The following is a 16772-nucleotide window of genomic DNA, read 5'->3' on the forward strand; positions in this document are numbered from 1 at the left end:
GGAATTGGAAGTCTCCAGAGACTAAGCACCTTCATTTTGTTTTTTGGGAAAACATAAGGCTACTCATTTCTTTAAAAATTCATAGCAAGTCACCCATATTTTAAGTAAAGCCCAGCAAATAAACCTGCAATCTGTTGTAAGAGACCTAAGACCAGAACTCTCGTCTGCTTAATATAATGCAGCCTCATAATCCAAGAGGTGCAAACCTCATTTGTAAAAAAATATTTTAGGCTTATGGCACTTGTGCAGGTATGCTTAAATGAAGGAGTGATGCAGGTACGTTAGTGTAATAAAACAGCTTTTTCACACTGTGATAAGTGGACAAAGGTACTTTCGGAATACAGAGCTTTGGACTACCTCAATCCATTGATTTTGTAAAAGGTCTGAATTAAATTAATGAGAAATTTCATAAATGTTAATTTTTTAATTATTTTCAGATGGCCAAATTGTAGAACATAATTTTTAAATTGCTACATATATTGCACACTTTACAGTTTACTTTAGTAAAGCTTAACTTCAGTGCAAAATGAGTGGGAAGAGGAGAAAACACGTGAAGAGAATGAAGCCATTTTTTTTTCAGTTCCCAGAAATGGACATTTAGAAGATATTTATAAGTCACTCAATCATTTAGATTTTGAGTAATAAGGAGCTCTGTCCTGACTTGCAGTAATAAACACAAGTTTGAATCTTCATTTCTTTTTTTTTTTAACAGGGTACTTATAGGAAAACACATCATCATTGCAAAGGCATTTTATAAGATCTGGTTTTAGAAAGCTATATCTAACTTTTCACACAACCTAGAAACATGAAAGTATGAAACTTTTATTTCTAAATAGAAATGTATAAGAAAAGTGCTTTCAATTAGTTTAAATTTTTGAACACAAAGGAGTTCGTGTTTTTTAGAAGAGGTATTTGAAATAACATTTAATTATTAGATATTTCTAAAGGTTTATGATTTTCAGAGTTAGCTACAGATGAAATTTTTCCCAAATCCCAGAATATTTCACAGCATAAAGTAGCATATTTACCCATCTGATAATCAAAGATAAAATGTGATATGTTTATTTTAATTCTTGATCTTATCAGAATTCAGGAGGATATTTTCAATGGTGAATATATAATTGCAAGATATTTTTAACTGATGTGTATGTATATGGATGTAAATCCATACATAAAAATATTAATTGCATTGTTCATTTACTATATAGAAAAAAAATAAGTAATTTTCCAGAAGATCTGAGAATGGTAGTAGTTGAAATTTTCTAAACCAAACTTTTATAATGGCTGGGTTTTTTTTTTTAATTACAGAGGAAAGTGGGACCTTAAAAATTGTGAAGTCATAGCTTGTTGATAAAATCAACAAACAAACTTGAAAGGTTACCATTTTTTTAAAACATTTATGAGTAGAAAAACTTATGGCTGTATAATAAATATTTAATCTATTTACCATGGGCTTTGGAAGCAGTGTCAGTAGTGTGACATGGATAGTTATATACAATCTTCCTATATGTACCTAGCTAAAACATTTTTTATACTGAATTTTCTAATTTCTTGTCCATTAGATTGTTCCAGTTGCCTAATGCACTTCATTTTTCACTGTGCAAAATCATGATATTCCATTCCCAGCTTTCACTTTTTGTGTTCAGAGTAGTACTGAATGGTTTCATTTTACTCTAACCAGCTGCTGGAAAATACTCTCCACCCTTCCTAAAAATTAAACACCTCAATTTGCAATAATTTGCAGAAGTTTTTTAATGCCCAGCTCAGTTTCATTTCATGAAATGGACAATTGTTTGTACAGTACATGCCTGACAGTGTCAGGTTGGGTTGATTTTTTTTTTTTTAATTCACAGAATTTCATTAGTGGGTTTCCTGGCAGTAGGTAGAATATCTCTGGCCATGACTTAACAATGAGACTTGGGGAATTTCACAGCCAGTCCACACTTCATGACTCTCCATTGAGAGAAAGTCTGACACATCTACTTTCCTTTCCTTCTAGTGTACCCCTGGCCATTTCACAGAACTGCACAATTAATTAGGTTGGAAAAGGCCTCTGAGATGATCGAGTCCAACCTTTGACTGAACACCACCTTGTTGACTAGACCATGGCAGAAAGTACCACATCCAGTCTTTTCTTAACGCAGCTCCAGGGACAGTGACTCCACCACCTCCCTGGGCAGCCCATTCCAATATCTAATCACCCTTTCTGTTAAAAAAAATCCTTCTAATGTCCAATATTCCTCCTAATGTCCAATTTCCTTGCCATATGCTAAGTTCAGTAGGCTTTGTAGCCTGGAAAAAGGCCTTGTAACCCTTAGGCCAGCTGCCTAATTTGGTCTGTGAGGGATTCAAGACCCCGGAGAATACGCTTTCAGTAGTGGCAAGGAGTGGCCTTACAAGGTATTTGTAACTTCTACTCATCATCTCAAACTTGGTTTCAAGGCTGCTTTCATGTGGGACTGATGTGTTTGTCACGAGTGGATCTTGGGGGAATCTCGCAAGTTGGAATTGATGGTTATTCTTCATACTCCTGGCATATAACTGAGTGGAAAATGTAAGTCACTTAAGTTTTACTTTACTGTAAGGCACAGGACTTTGCACAGTCATCTCACTGGCCTATGTATTTTGACAGAAAAACTCCTACAATGTCTAGCACTATTGCAGCGTATATTTTCCACTGGATACTAAAAGTAGCAAAAAGTACATTTTTAAGTTATGTCATGCTGGGTTAAAATGATGATGTCACCAGGCAAAACTTAGTACATCTTTATTAAGTTTAGTTATTTTGTTTTATTATAAAAATTTATGACACAGTGAAGGTAAAAGGAACACCACAAGCTGAATAAACATTGAAAAAAATGAAATCAACAGCAACAAAAATATAAGAAATAACTTAAATACAAAGATACAATAAAGTTATATGGAAATAAATTATTAAGTCCATCACCAGTGAGTTATACCCCCATCTGTTCCCAGTTGTTCATGAGTGAGATTTCCAGTAGATAAAATTATTTTGATTCAATCATTTTATTTATCATGCACTTTCATCTGAATTGCGTAGCAAGAGTCTGTGACTTTTGAAACTGTTTCAGGTCTAGTAGACCTGGTTCTTCCTGGTTCTCCCTGAAATGAAGCTTAATCACCACTCAAATAGTTCATTAGAATTCTTATCATGACTACAAGACAGAATCTCACTGAAGAACATGGGGAAGTGGAGAAATCATAGTCTTCTACATTGTCTATCACAGGAAGGTTACTTTTCAAATTCAATTTCAAGTCAATAAATAAATAAATGAAGACAAGTGCTAGTTTATGAAATCCATTGAGAGCTTCAGTGACATCTCATTCTGAAAACTGGAAGATAATCTGTACCCTCATCGTGGCATAAATGAGTAGTCTTAAACATGAATTAGTTGTGACTGAATTTTTAAAATTTGATTAATCTCTACTAAACATACTGGTCTAAAGTTCAGTCAAGGACTATGTTGTTGTTAGAAAATGATGCAAGCAATAGGAATGAACGTGTAGAACCCAACCAATTGATTCTGAGGAGTGGAGATCTACACCGTACAGGTTTCAGAGGGATTATTCCTGATTAGTCTCAGCAGAAGTATTCAGTTGTGATCCTGGAATGTATTTTCCTGTTGCAGATTAAAGCATTGTCCCCACACACAATCTGAGATTTGCCTTAGAAACATACTCCTGACCCAAAACACTAATATGCCTTTATTCTGAGTTAGTCATTTGAGGGTTTTTTGGCAATCAGTAAAGGTAAATAAGCAATTCCAGAATGTGATTTATTGGCACTTAGACACTCTCTCAGGGTAGTTCTTTTGAGAGGTCTAGCTGTTTATCAGTATAAAAGGAATCTACAGTGAGTAGCTCAGGCTTAGATGTCTAACAGCTAAAGTTGTAGCTCTGGGCTAGGATCCAACCTCATTAATATATAAATTTATCAGTCTGCTTGAAGTATCTTATTTAATTTCTCAAAAAAAAATTAACACCTTAACAGGTAAAATAAATCTATTATTCTCAAATTGATCAGCATCATTTTCTTTGATTAATCTCAGCTGGTAAGTGTTTGAGGTTTTTAGCCAAGGCCATCTCCTAACGGATCTATTCAAAAGCTTAAGTGTTTAAAGAAATCATTGTTGAGTGGTTCTATAACATAATTTCTGGTATATCGACTAAGGAGTGTAGCTTGTGATTATAATGACCTATGGATTTGTAAATCTAAAATGAATTTTGTATACAAAAAAGTAAATTTTTGTAGGATTATTTCTACTTAATTTTCTTCATACTTCTCATCTAAGGTTTAATTTGTTTTTCTCCAGAATTTCTGTTTTAAATTTATGATTGTTCTGGGTGTTAAATAACTAACAAACTCATTGTATAGGGTGAAGCGTGAGGGGGTTTGTCTGATTTTTTTTGGTTTGGGTTTTTTACTTGTTTGTTTGTTTTAATGAGAAATTTCCTGGATGAAGAATAATGAAGGTTGAATTTATTTTGTGTAATATTTACCATCTACAAGATAGTATTTATGTAATATATTTTCTATGTTAGGCAATGAAGAGAGAGGGACTTTGGGTAAGTCACTTCAACCTAGAATAGATGGAATAACTTTGCCTATAGAGGAATCTGTCTTAAAAGAATAAAACAGATGAGAAAAGAACTCTGGAGGTTATCTGGTCCAACTCCCTGCTCACAGTGGGGCCAGACTTAGGGCAGGTTTCACAGACCTGCGTCCAGCTGATATTTGAATATCTCCATTATGAAGAGATACAGTCTCTCTGCATACTTTTTTTAATTTTTTTCATTACCCTCATTGTGAATGATTTTTCATACCAGTCAGAATTCCCTTTATTGCAATGTGTCTACTGCCAGTTGTTCTATCACTCTGCACATCCAAGAGAAATCTGGCTCTGTCTTCTCTATAGCCCCTCTTCAAACAGTTGTAGACCTCCCTTTAGATTTCATTCTTTCAGGCTTACAAACCCAGTTGTCTCAGCCCCTACTCATCTCCAGCCCGCTAATCATTTTGGTGACCCTTTTGCTGAACTTGCTCCAGTATGACAATATGTTTTGTGCTGGGAAGCTCAAGCTCAACACAGTACTCCATGTGAGTTCTCACAAGTGCTGAATAGAAGAGAAGAATCTTTTCATTGGACCTGCTCGCCATCCCTTGCTAATAGATGCCAGTATGTTTTCCACTGGAAGGATGCAATGTTGATTCATTTCATGCCCCCCAGGATCACAGGTTCATTTTGCAAAGCTACTTTCTAGCCGGCAGCACTCAGTGTGTGCAGTTGAGTGGGGTTATTCCATCCCAAGTATGGGACTTTCCATCTGCCATTGTCGAATATGATAGCAGTCCGTATCCCTAGTCCATTGAAATTCCTCCACCCTCCTGTACTGACCCCTTCCCTCCAATTTGATATTCTCTACAAACCTGCTGAGTTTCCATTGTTCAGGTAATTAAAAAAGACATGGAAAGTACCAGTCCCAGCATAGGCAGCTGCCCTGCAGCCACCAAAGCTGGGCTGAGGGAGTGGATTCCATGCTGGGGCAGTGAGTGGTTCTGTCTTTTCCAACCTAAACAGTTCTATAATTCTGTGATCTGATGACTCCTGAGGAATGCTGTAGGGAATTCATTATCAGTTACCCTTTATGCTGTTGATTGCAACCCCTTCCCTGCCCAGTCAATTTTCCCCTCATAGCCCGTGTATTGAAACTGTATTTCACTGGTTTGATTAAAGGCTACCTTGGAACACCATGTCAAAACCCTCGCTAAGGTATTAAAATTAGTTGAATGAGTTACAAAAGCATAGAGAAAGAGGTTTTAGTCAAAGGTCTGGGAATCTACAAGCCTAACAGTGTAATCAGAAAGAGCTACAGAATATAAATTCAAATGTTTTAACTTTGAATGCAACTTGCCAGAGTCTGAAACTATCACACAGTCATTGTGCTTTTTGCCATTTGAGTGCTCTAGATAAATGGGAATACGACTACAAAGGCTCAGCCAAACATTCCTGATGATTCATCTTCGTACTTGTTTCATCTTGCAGCTCCCAATATTTACTCTGAGTGTTATACCCCTTTGTATAACAGCTGCTTTCCCTTCTCTGAAGATGTTAAATGTGGAATATGCATTCCGGATGAGTGAACGGTAGTTTCAGTCAGGAAATAATTTTCTTTTCTGTTTGGATCTAGTGAATTAGGGTTTGAATCTCAGCAGGCCAGGATGTTCTTATATTTAATTAAAAACATAATAAATGTACCATGTGTTTCAGTAAAGGTCCTCAGATTAACTAGGATTACAAGACTGAATTTACAATCAAAAGCCTTAATATTTACAAGGCCTACTCTATACTTCAAGTGGGAACATTTTCCATGGAACTTTTGCTCCTGATTCTCTTAGGCTGTGTTCAAACACCTCAGAGTAATTATGTGCTATTACCTCTCAGTGCATGCCCAAACCGTGTTGTGACAAGAAGTGAATCTGTGTTGGGATGAGGCAACACCATTTCCCTTCCTATGTTCTCATTTGAAGAAAATGAATGTAGAGATGCCAAAATGGTATTGAAGGCCAGCTGAGGATGCAGTATGCCTCAAAACTGCTTTTGTTTGCGATGTTGGTGCAGTAATACTAGCAGGGCCCGCGTGTGGGGATGGTTTATTCTGGCAGAGACTGCCTCCTGCTCGTACTTGGTATTTTGAACCCTAGAAGGGCAAGATCTGAAAATTTTCTCTGTCTAGGAAGACACACCAACACTACATAGCTGTAAATTCCATAACCACTAACCTATAAGAAATATCAAATATATTTTTTCCAAAGCAATACTTAAAACTTAGCTTTCTCTGTCCTTTAGGTACTGGTTTGATTTGGTTTGGGTTGGATTTTTTTCCGGTTGTTTAGTTGTTGGAGTTTTTTTAAAAATAAATAGAGGAATATTTCTGAGTGGGTCTAATAAAGAATATATTCTGACTAATAAGTTGAAGCAGATCATAATATGAAATAGTCTTTCTGAATACTGCCAAACTCCAATATATATGTGGGAAAAGAAGTAACTCACAGTAAACCTCAGCAGATACACTGGTAATGGTCCAGATAAGAACTGGCCAGCAAATAGCCAAGACTGTTTCTGCAGCATGTTCCTTTTGGTATTTTTGTAAAAAGCTCCAGGAAATAAGGTTTCTTATTCTCTAAACTAGTCCTATACTGCACACCGTAGGAGTAATATGTACTGACCTAAAGACTTCTCCAAGCTATTTTTTTGCTTCAAAGAATCCAAATTAAATGTGAATCTTTTCTCTAGCTACCCTAGACTGAAAAGGAGAAAGGGAATAGAGGACATTTTCTTGCATAATAGAAACCAGTCAAAATGTTTTTGTTTTAAACAACAGACTGTGTTTAAATGACATTTTCTTAAGGTCTTCATCACCCTATTCCCCACATGAACCATGACATATCAACCCTAAAAAAAAGGCATCAAAGTGATACTGAATTACAGTGTTAAGTCCAGATCTTAAGTGGGATTTTCATTTGCATCCAGCAAGTTTTCTGTTCATCTCTTCTTTCCACTTTCTCTCTCTTGCAAAAAAATTTGCAAGCTGAAATGAATAAAACATTCAACATACAACAGGAAATGAGACCTTGCAAGATATTTCATCATGCTTGTTACAGTATGTAGAAAACCACAAGTTGTTTCTAAAGGAGAACAGGTTATCCCTGAAACAACACAATAAAATGAGGAAAATGGAACTCAAGATGTTGTACAAAGGGAACACCTCAGGGAACACTTCATGTTGAAACATGAAGGTGAAATCTGATGTTCCTATTGCAGCGAAAGGTCACTGGGAATGCATGACCTGCCCTAGATCACCAGTTAGGTTTTGTGGAGAAGCACTTCAGGAACTGTCGCTGTCTGGAAGAACTGAGATATACACAGAACACGTTAAAGAATTCCTGTTGATTCTTTGTTTCAAATGCATACTTTTTCATTTTTCTGTTCAGTGTGTGTTTTCAGGTACCCATCAGTGCCAGCAGCAAACTTTCACTGCAGGGAGTCAGTTGGCTCTGTGCTGCACCTGTGTGTCTCTTAGACATCGTACAGTCTATGCTGGGGCAGCTGAGCACCTCTCAGCCTTTCTGGACCTGTTGCTGGTGTATTCCTGACCATTAACAGAAACAAGATACCTCCACCCTCAGACCTCTGAAGTCCTTAGTTTGGCTAATTCCTTGAATTATTTTTTTATAAATAACCTCATGTGCTTGACCACTTTTGTTTATTCTTTCCATTATGTTTCCTTGCCTCCCATTATGACACGATTCCCGGCAGAATTACTCTGTTTGATAGCATTATGGGCAGGATATCTCTCTATTTCTATTTTCAATCCTTTCAGTAGCACTATGCCAGGACAATCTTTTATAAATTTAATTAGAAAATAATTTTGGTACAGATTGCCTTTACCTGTTGTCATGGGCAGAATAGGAGCTTCAGACAAAGTTTATTAAAGAAGCCCTCGTGTTGAAGGGGTGCAGAAAGCATCCCCTTGCTTTCTGAAAAGTCTAGGTGCGGCTGAAGCCAGTCTTAGCCCCAGACTTAGTCAATGGTTTATGTCTAAAGTATTATATAGGTGTAATTGAGCCTTTACACAGCTTTATCCTGCAGGATTAAGGATAGAAAATAATCTATTCATATAAATATAGTAAACTATTGATTTAAATTAATAGTGATAATGATTAGACTCGATCTTAATCAGAATTATTTACTACACAGTGTATATATATATATATATACACAACTACTAGTAAAATGTACTAATTATTAAAGCAATATTGAAGTAATGATGTTAAATCTACCAAAAAAATTATGAAGAAGAGATTGATGTTGCTCACCCATAACAATAACTGTGGGCAACTCCTTCACTCAGCCTCTGGGAGTAGCCTTGAGGGGCACCCTCACTTGAGGGAGGAACCTCCACACACACTCCAAGAAGGGATTTGTTAGAAGGACCTGCCGTTTGAAAGTGGTACTGGGGTTTTATAGGATAAAGTGATTGACTATCAGTCAAATGTCACTGGGCCAGCCGTTATCAGTGCTATCACTAGTTGGTTCCTTTATCAGGAACTTTGTCTGCCACACCCTCATCAGTGCCACTTTCTGTCAGGAAACATTGTTTTTCTCAGAATGTCTAACTTTGGGATTAATGAACTAGGTTGGTCTTGGCATTCTTCAACACCGACAGCAGTGTGACCCCCATTGTCCACCCATCACCAACAACTTTTGCAAATAGGGTATTTTTGGAACTGTTTTACCTCCATGTAGGCAGAGCAGCCTGTTACACCCATGTTATCTTACTTTACTTATTTTATATTTCTTTTAGTCTCAAAATTGAGTGTTATTACACTTCTGTGTTTCAGGTACAATTGCTATTTGAACCATTTCTTACTTCCCTAAATTTCTTCCATTTTATTGTCAGAACTGTTTGGTTTGTTATTGTAATGTTGAAATTCCACCTAGAATTAAGATTTTGAGTAGTTTGAAAGAAGACTTTGCAATCGAGTCTGTTTTTCTGTGTAGGCTTTTATAACATTCTGAAGAACTAAGTGATAAATTTCTGACTGGCATATCTTCAGGGCTCAACTAGCATGAATTCCTTGAAAATTGTATAACTTTTCCTGCAGTTGAAATCTAGATGTCTCTACGATAGCTTAGATGTATGTGAATATGGCTGACACATTTTCCTCAGACATGTCTATAACACAGTTTATTGTCTTGCCTATCAGTGCACCTTACAGCAATTTAAGAATTACTGTAATTAGATTAGCAGAAGTGTTAATTTATTTGCCATGTGCTTCAAAAATAGTTTGAGCTATGCGGGGGGAGCTTTTGTGTACATTGTACCTCAGGACTGGAATAACATAAAATCCCAGCAGAGGGACCCCTCATACCTTATAATGCGTGTTTTGTGTTAGTAAGAGTCTTTTGTTTCTGGATGAGTATTTTGTTCTCATAGAAATTTTTGGCTTTCTCAATCTACATGAAAAATAAGGTGTCAAATACTAGACGTTCAAAATACCATGTAAATTGTAAAAAAAAAAAGTGTTTAGTGTTTTTCCTTGTCCTAGGAAAAATTGTAAATGATGATAAACAAGGGTGTTATATTAGCAAAGTGTAATTTATAGCATCAGAAAAATCTCAAATATTAACTCTGTAATCTAGGAATAAAATGTAAAAAACTACTTCTTTATGTACATGCTGGTCAGACCAGTCTTAATTTGCCTATTTTCATGTTTGAAATTTAGAACCTGCATTTTGACTGTCAATTTTGAAAGAAGGCCCTAAGAATTTGTATTGGTCACACCTCTCCCAGTGTCTGGATTTAGCACTGAGGTGATTCAAGTTGTCTAGGTAACAACCTGCTGCCACAGCTTTACTCAATATATTTAAAGTATTTTCTTATACCATTCCAATATTTTTTAATCAGATCAAAATAGAGCCTGTGGAGACACTAAAGATATTGCCATAAACCTGAAGTATATAACATTTTTCTATTCATTTATGTGTAATTTTAGTAAACCTACAAGCTGCTTTGTATACGGTGTTTTGGCTATGTTCAAACTGCTTATGTTCAGTGCAGAATAAGACTAATGTGAGGCCTATAGGATGCTCAGACATTTTACCTGTTTTTTACAGTTTCACCAGTACATTTAAAACCTAAATATACTGGATCCATCACGAGAATTCTTCCATTCGTGCTGTCAACTGCTCAGTGCTTGGCCTGTCTGGATGTGACCTTATATTTGGTAGGTGGTCTGGCCTGAAGTTCAGCAGCAGAACAAACATGCACATGCACACACACACACAGAACAGAGAGCACAAGAGCATGCTGGTACAGAACATAGGTAGAAACAGAGTTTAATGGAGATGCCAGGTACAAGGCTTGGCCCCACAATACTCCTGACCCACCTCCTGCTTATCTGTGACTTGCCGTCTTTTAGTTCTTCCCTCTCTTCACTATTCCATGGCTGCTCCTCCCCAGTCCAACTTGATCCCTGGCACTACCTTTGTCCTTTTCCCTAAGTATTGTGTAGTAAGCTCTTCAGATTCCTACAGTCCCCTCAAAAATGCCCTTGATGAGTCTCATGCAGTCCCACAAACCTCCTCAAATATTCTGTAAGACATTTAGTCTTTCCTGTCAGACCCCAATCATGATGTTTGCTTTCATATCAGTTACAAAGTGCTGTCTGACCCTTTCATAGGCTGAACAGGGAGATCTGAATGGGCCATCAGGCAGTAAGAGTTCTTATCCTTGCTATTGTCTCAGTTATCTTCTTCTGGCTACAATTTGTGTCTTTTTGTCTTCAATTTATAACCATTTTCCATTCCTTGACCATGTCTCATACTGAATAGACATTAACTAAACACCTTTCTGAACCAACTATCCTTACAATCCAGATAACCTTGCCCTGTGCATGTCAACCATACCCGCACTGCAGAAGCAACTCCCTAAGTTCTTTCTTTTTGTCATCATTACAAGGATACTCAGAGTCTCAAAGAAGTCATAAAAATTCTACAGTCCATCAGATCCCATGAAATGAAATGAAGAAATTATACATCCAGGAGTAGTTGGTTGATTTAGGCATTCACAGAAGCATTAGCTGCTGCTTTTCACTCAGTGAGATGGTTTCTGTATGCAGCGCTATGGTTTTCCATGTTCATTTTCATCCTGTGCCACAAAATGAAAAAATATTCTAGTCTTAGTCTGAGACACAACAACAAGGGAACTAGGAAATAAATGTTAATGCATTAAGTATAGAATTATTTTAGGAAATACAGCAGGAAGAGGATTGAAGAGGCCATCTGCTCCATCCCACTACTTGACTCCATTTGAGCTATTCATTCATGGTAGCCTGGCTAACTGGTAATTAAAAAGCTCAAATTACAAAGCTTTTCTACAACTTCCACGTCTAATCTGTTCCAATCTCAACTATCTTTTTTGTATAAAAGTTTCTCTTATACTTTGAAGTAAATCTCCCTTAATTTAGTTTTAAATAAATTAGAATAACCCACCAGTCTCTTAGTCTGTTACTGAATTAGTGCTGCTATTTAGATTGTTGATGTGAAAGTATCCACACTGATGCTGTGAAAGAAAGGCTTAGCTCTTGTAATTTTTGACAAAAGACTTTTGTAGCAGAGTTGTATCAAGACCAAAAAAAAATAAAAAGAGAAAAAAGGAAGATAGAAGAGAGTGCATTCTACCCTGTTGTTGCAATTGGATCTCAGTTCTAAGCCTGGCATACAAAAAAAGAGAGTTTATGTAACCATTGTACTTGTTTGTCTGTCACTCTGCTAAATACAAAATCTTGTAATGCAAAAAGGAAATGCCTTATAAGTAAAGCCAAGAATTTATTGTTGGTATTATTGAAATCTCTATAGGATGATCAAAGGAATTGCTATTATGATCTAATAAATGCAGAAAAAAAAAAGAAAAAATGCTATTACTGCAAATAGGTCTCAGTAGTAATAATTGCTTAAAATTGTTATGCACACCCATCCACTGCCCTTCTGGGTCCTGGATCAGTGGGTCCAGTTTTTTCTCACAAACAAGGCAGGGAGCAGGGGTTTGCAGAAAGGTTCCATGCTCCAATGTTTTTTTTGCGGGGAAGAATGTTGTTGATGGTAGGGTTTCTTCTGCTTTGCCAGGGAAGTATGTTGATGGTATTTTCTTCACTCTGTGCTCACTTGAAGCTGTTTTCATGCTTTCTGACACAGATTGACACCCTGTTTGTTGTTAATGTCTGCAGCATCATACTACATCCAAATTTTATATGTAAACCATTTAAAAATATTAGTTGTTTCTCCTTTGCTGTCTTTGTGACCCCTAAAACTGGTTTTGTCCAGCTCCATATGTTCATTTCTTTAACCAACGACTGATGAACCATCTAAATACCTGAGGTCTCCAGTGCTACCCTGTGGTCTCTTCCTTACCACCCTCATGCCTGTAATCCTCTGTACTACATCTTGTGTTCCCAGTGTTATCATACCATCCCTGTACTGCTCTACTACTATAGTATTATGCTGAAAAGAGGAATATTTACCATTACACAGAGAATTATTTGCCAATCTGTCAATAGAAAAGCTATGGTTTACCATCAAAACGTAAGCAACAATACAACTAATTAGATATAGCAACCCTTTCACACAGAAAAATTGCTGTTACATCTTAACAAGCTGAAATAAAAGTCCAGTCAGGCCAAGTTTAAGCAAAACCTGCTGAACCTCAGTCCTGGGACCTTGAAAATCCAGTTCAAGCCTGTAGCCTGTTACTAGCAATGGCAGTGATAATATTTTTGGGGCTGCTGAGCTGCAAGGACCTTCCCTTACTATCTTTCAATTTGAAGGTTAGAAATTCAGAAATATGAAAAGAGAGTAGCAATAATGTTTTGTGAGAAAAGGGTTGTATAGGAGATACAAAAGTAACTCTCCTCCTTATCCTGCCAGGGGACCACCCAGCCCACAGGTGCTTGCCAGGCATTCGCTGTGTGCACAGCTCCGAACCAGCTTCTGGCTGTGCAGGCACCAGAGGGGCACAGAAGAAAGCTGGTGCTTTATGGATGTGGCAGAACAGCTCAGCAGAGCTGGAGTTAGGCTATTAGAGCTACTGAAACAAAAAGGGGACATAGGAAGTCAGTTATCAACAGAACATGGGGCTATGATGGCTCTCTTTGCAAGTATGTGTAGTGTTAGACCAAGACTCAGATCACCTCCTGTCTGAGGAAACCAACAGAAGTTTTGCAAGTAATTTTTTGGAGAGAATGTCTTTCACAGTTCTTTATTCCTTGCCTCTGGAGTGGCTGCATCAACCGTCCCAAATACAATTGAAGGTACTGATTACAGCAGTATCTGATTGCTTCATCATCATCAACATACATTTTTTTTTTTTGTACATAATTCCTGTGATAGAGAAAAATGCTATTATTCTGATTTTAGGGATGAGTATCTTAATCATGGCTCCTCAAAGATGTTGCAGAGGTATAACTACCTACCATTCTAAAACAAATAGGTATCTAGAAACTTTTGACATGTTCAAAATCATGGGGAAACTGAACCCAGACTCTATGTTCCTTGTTAAGACCTATACCTCTTCCCACACACACAGATCTCTCTCTTATGTTCTTTTTATCTTCAGAGTAGTTGTACTTCTTGGGCTTTCTTCTGTCCTTGATTGCATGGGCACTGCTAGGGAAAGGCAATTTCACAGCTCCACACAAAGGAAAATAAAAGTAATGTCTGTTGAATCTAGACTTGTAGTACAGAATACGTTAAACTTGAGTTTATACATTCCTAATTTTTTTTCTGCAAGAATATGGAGAAAAACCTTGTGCAGTTGGGAAAGCAGTATGAATGACACTAGAAGCTGGATCCTCCCTTGAGCCTTCCTCCAAAAGTAGCAAACTGTTAAGGAGTTGTTCCATGAGCAGCAGATTTAAGAAAACATGATCTTTTGCAGATTTTTTACATTTTATTTCTCATAATAACTCAGGTCTTCCATGATACCACTTTCTTACCAATGTTCTATAGTACCTCCAGTTTCTGCCATATCTCTAGTTGCTCACACAGCTTCTATCTAGCCACTGTCTGGGCATACATGCTGTGTTTAGCTCTGTGGACATGTGGATTGTTAAAAGACATATTTTGAGCTCATGATCTTATATGTCTTGTGCACAGTAGTCTTTCCTTCTAAAAGGAGATTTAATTTTTCTCTCTTTACGTGACTGATTTATTTTTTTTTTTAAGTCTTGCAAGTTCTTCATATCTTTTAGGCTTCTTGTCCCTTATTATTTGAAATTGGCTTGAAATGATTATCAGAGGACTGCCACATGGACAGCTGGACTACCACATGGTAAAGTCAAATAAGCCTTATCTTCTGAAGTGAGGAAGAAACAAGTGATGCTTAAAAAAAACCCAACCAAACACAAGCCTCCGTCAAAGGGAAAAAAAAAAGAAAATCCATAAGAAAAGAGCAGTAGTTTTTCTGTCACTCTTCCTCTGGCACACTTTGCACTGTGCTGTAGAGAGAAAGGTAATGTTTATAAAGATAACTGGTTTTACACAAATTCTGTTCTGAATCCTCTTAAGGCTGCAGTGGTATTTCTAAAGCTCAGTTGACTCATTAAAAAGCAAAATCTTTCCTAAAGTTGTAAACTCGCTTTTCCCTTATTCCCTACATCTCTCACAGCATCCTACCCTGGAGCAGATAAAATTTAGGTACTTGATCTGGGACTTGAAATTCTTTGTCTCTTATATCCATTTTACCGCTTTTCAGTGCAATTTGGCATTTGTGTTTTATGAAGCTCTGAAACTTCACTATTTCAGGAAGTACAGGAAAATACTGACTTCATAAAATTCTCAGACTAGTACACAAAGAAACAGGAAGGCCAATACGACAAAAATGTGTTACCTAAAGGCAAGTCAGCATTTCAAAGACATTCTCTCTCTCTTCCTAGCACACACACACACTTTGATCAGAAACTTGGCATCTGTGGACTATAACTATGAAGAAACACCATGATCTAAAGAAACTCAGTATGCTGGCTGAAAACTCCTGAGAGGCTAAATAATCATTATCATAAAAGAGGTCACAGTATATATGGCCACTGAGAGGATTGTTGTATTCAAGTGCACAAGTGCATTTTGCCAAAGCAAATTTTGCAACTGAAAATCATAATTTCACTCATTTGAAATTTGAAAAGTCATTTCCAGACTATCTTTATTTTCAAAAGGGAAAATGTTAATGCAATAATTTGCTCTGACTTTATTGATCTGATTCAGAATATTTTTTATCTTGTTGAACTGAGCCAATGCATTAATTTTGAGTCAATTTGAGAAAACAATTATAAAATAAATGAATCAATTACATTGCTCTGTCAGGAATGTAATGGCCTGTGAACTGCTGTAAACTGTGCTTCCAGACTGGCTTTGTTGGCTGGGCTTTTTGTAGAATGATAGTTGAAATGATACACACAGATATCACTTTGAGTTGCATGATACTCAATAAAAGATGTAAATAATCATGGAAAAAAGTGGGACACGGAACTTCGAACTAAAATTCATATCAAACAAAGTGCCAATATGGAGCAAGTAATTTTGTTGTGTAATTGACTCAAAATTCCAGGCTGATCCAATAACCAAAACAGGGCTTTCTTTTTTCTTTTTTTTTTCTTGAAATGGAAAAGTACAGATTTTTCTGGGGAAATATGCAATCAGGAGGAGTGATAAGCAGTCCACTGCTTTGGTTGGCATGGCTGTTTAATAATCTGACTACTTAACTGTGCTGTGTAAAGTTGCCTATGATGTTAGTTGCATTTATATCTGCATCCTAAGTGGTCTCCACAAACTTAATATTAAAGGAGAAGATGCCACCTGTCTGTCTGGCATCACTAAAATTAAATAGAATGGAAAAAAAAAAGAAGTAAAAGATTAAAAACAAAGAGAAGAGATGAATAGCAGTTAAATTTTCATATAAAACCTGAGATATGAGAAGGGGAAAATGTTACATTTCTATTTGGTGTGTGATGAATTTAATCTATGAAGCTGATCCTATGTTCTCTTCACCTGGAGCTTCAGTCTGAGATATTAAGTAATATGAGTGTGTAATCACCACTGAAAATTAACTTAGCTCGTACCCAGGTGTTTTGCGGGTTGTGTGTAGAGTCTGTGGACACTAGAGGGAAGCACATCACTGAGCAAATAGCACTTTATGGT

This window comes from Corapipo altera, unplaced genomic scaffold, assembly GCF_003945725.1.
Source record: "Corapipo altera isolate COAL_440 unplaced genomic scaffold, ASM394572v1 47, whole genome shotgun sequence".
Taxonomy (NCBI): domain Eukaryota; kingdom Metazoa; phylum Chordata; class Aves; order Passeriformes; family Pipridae; genus Corapipo; species Corapipo altera.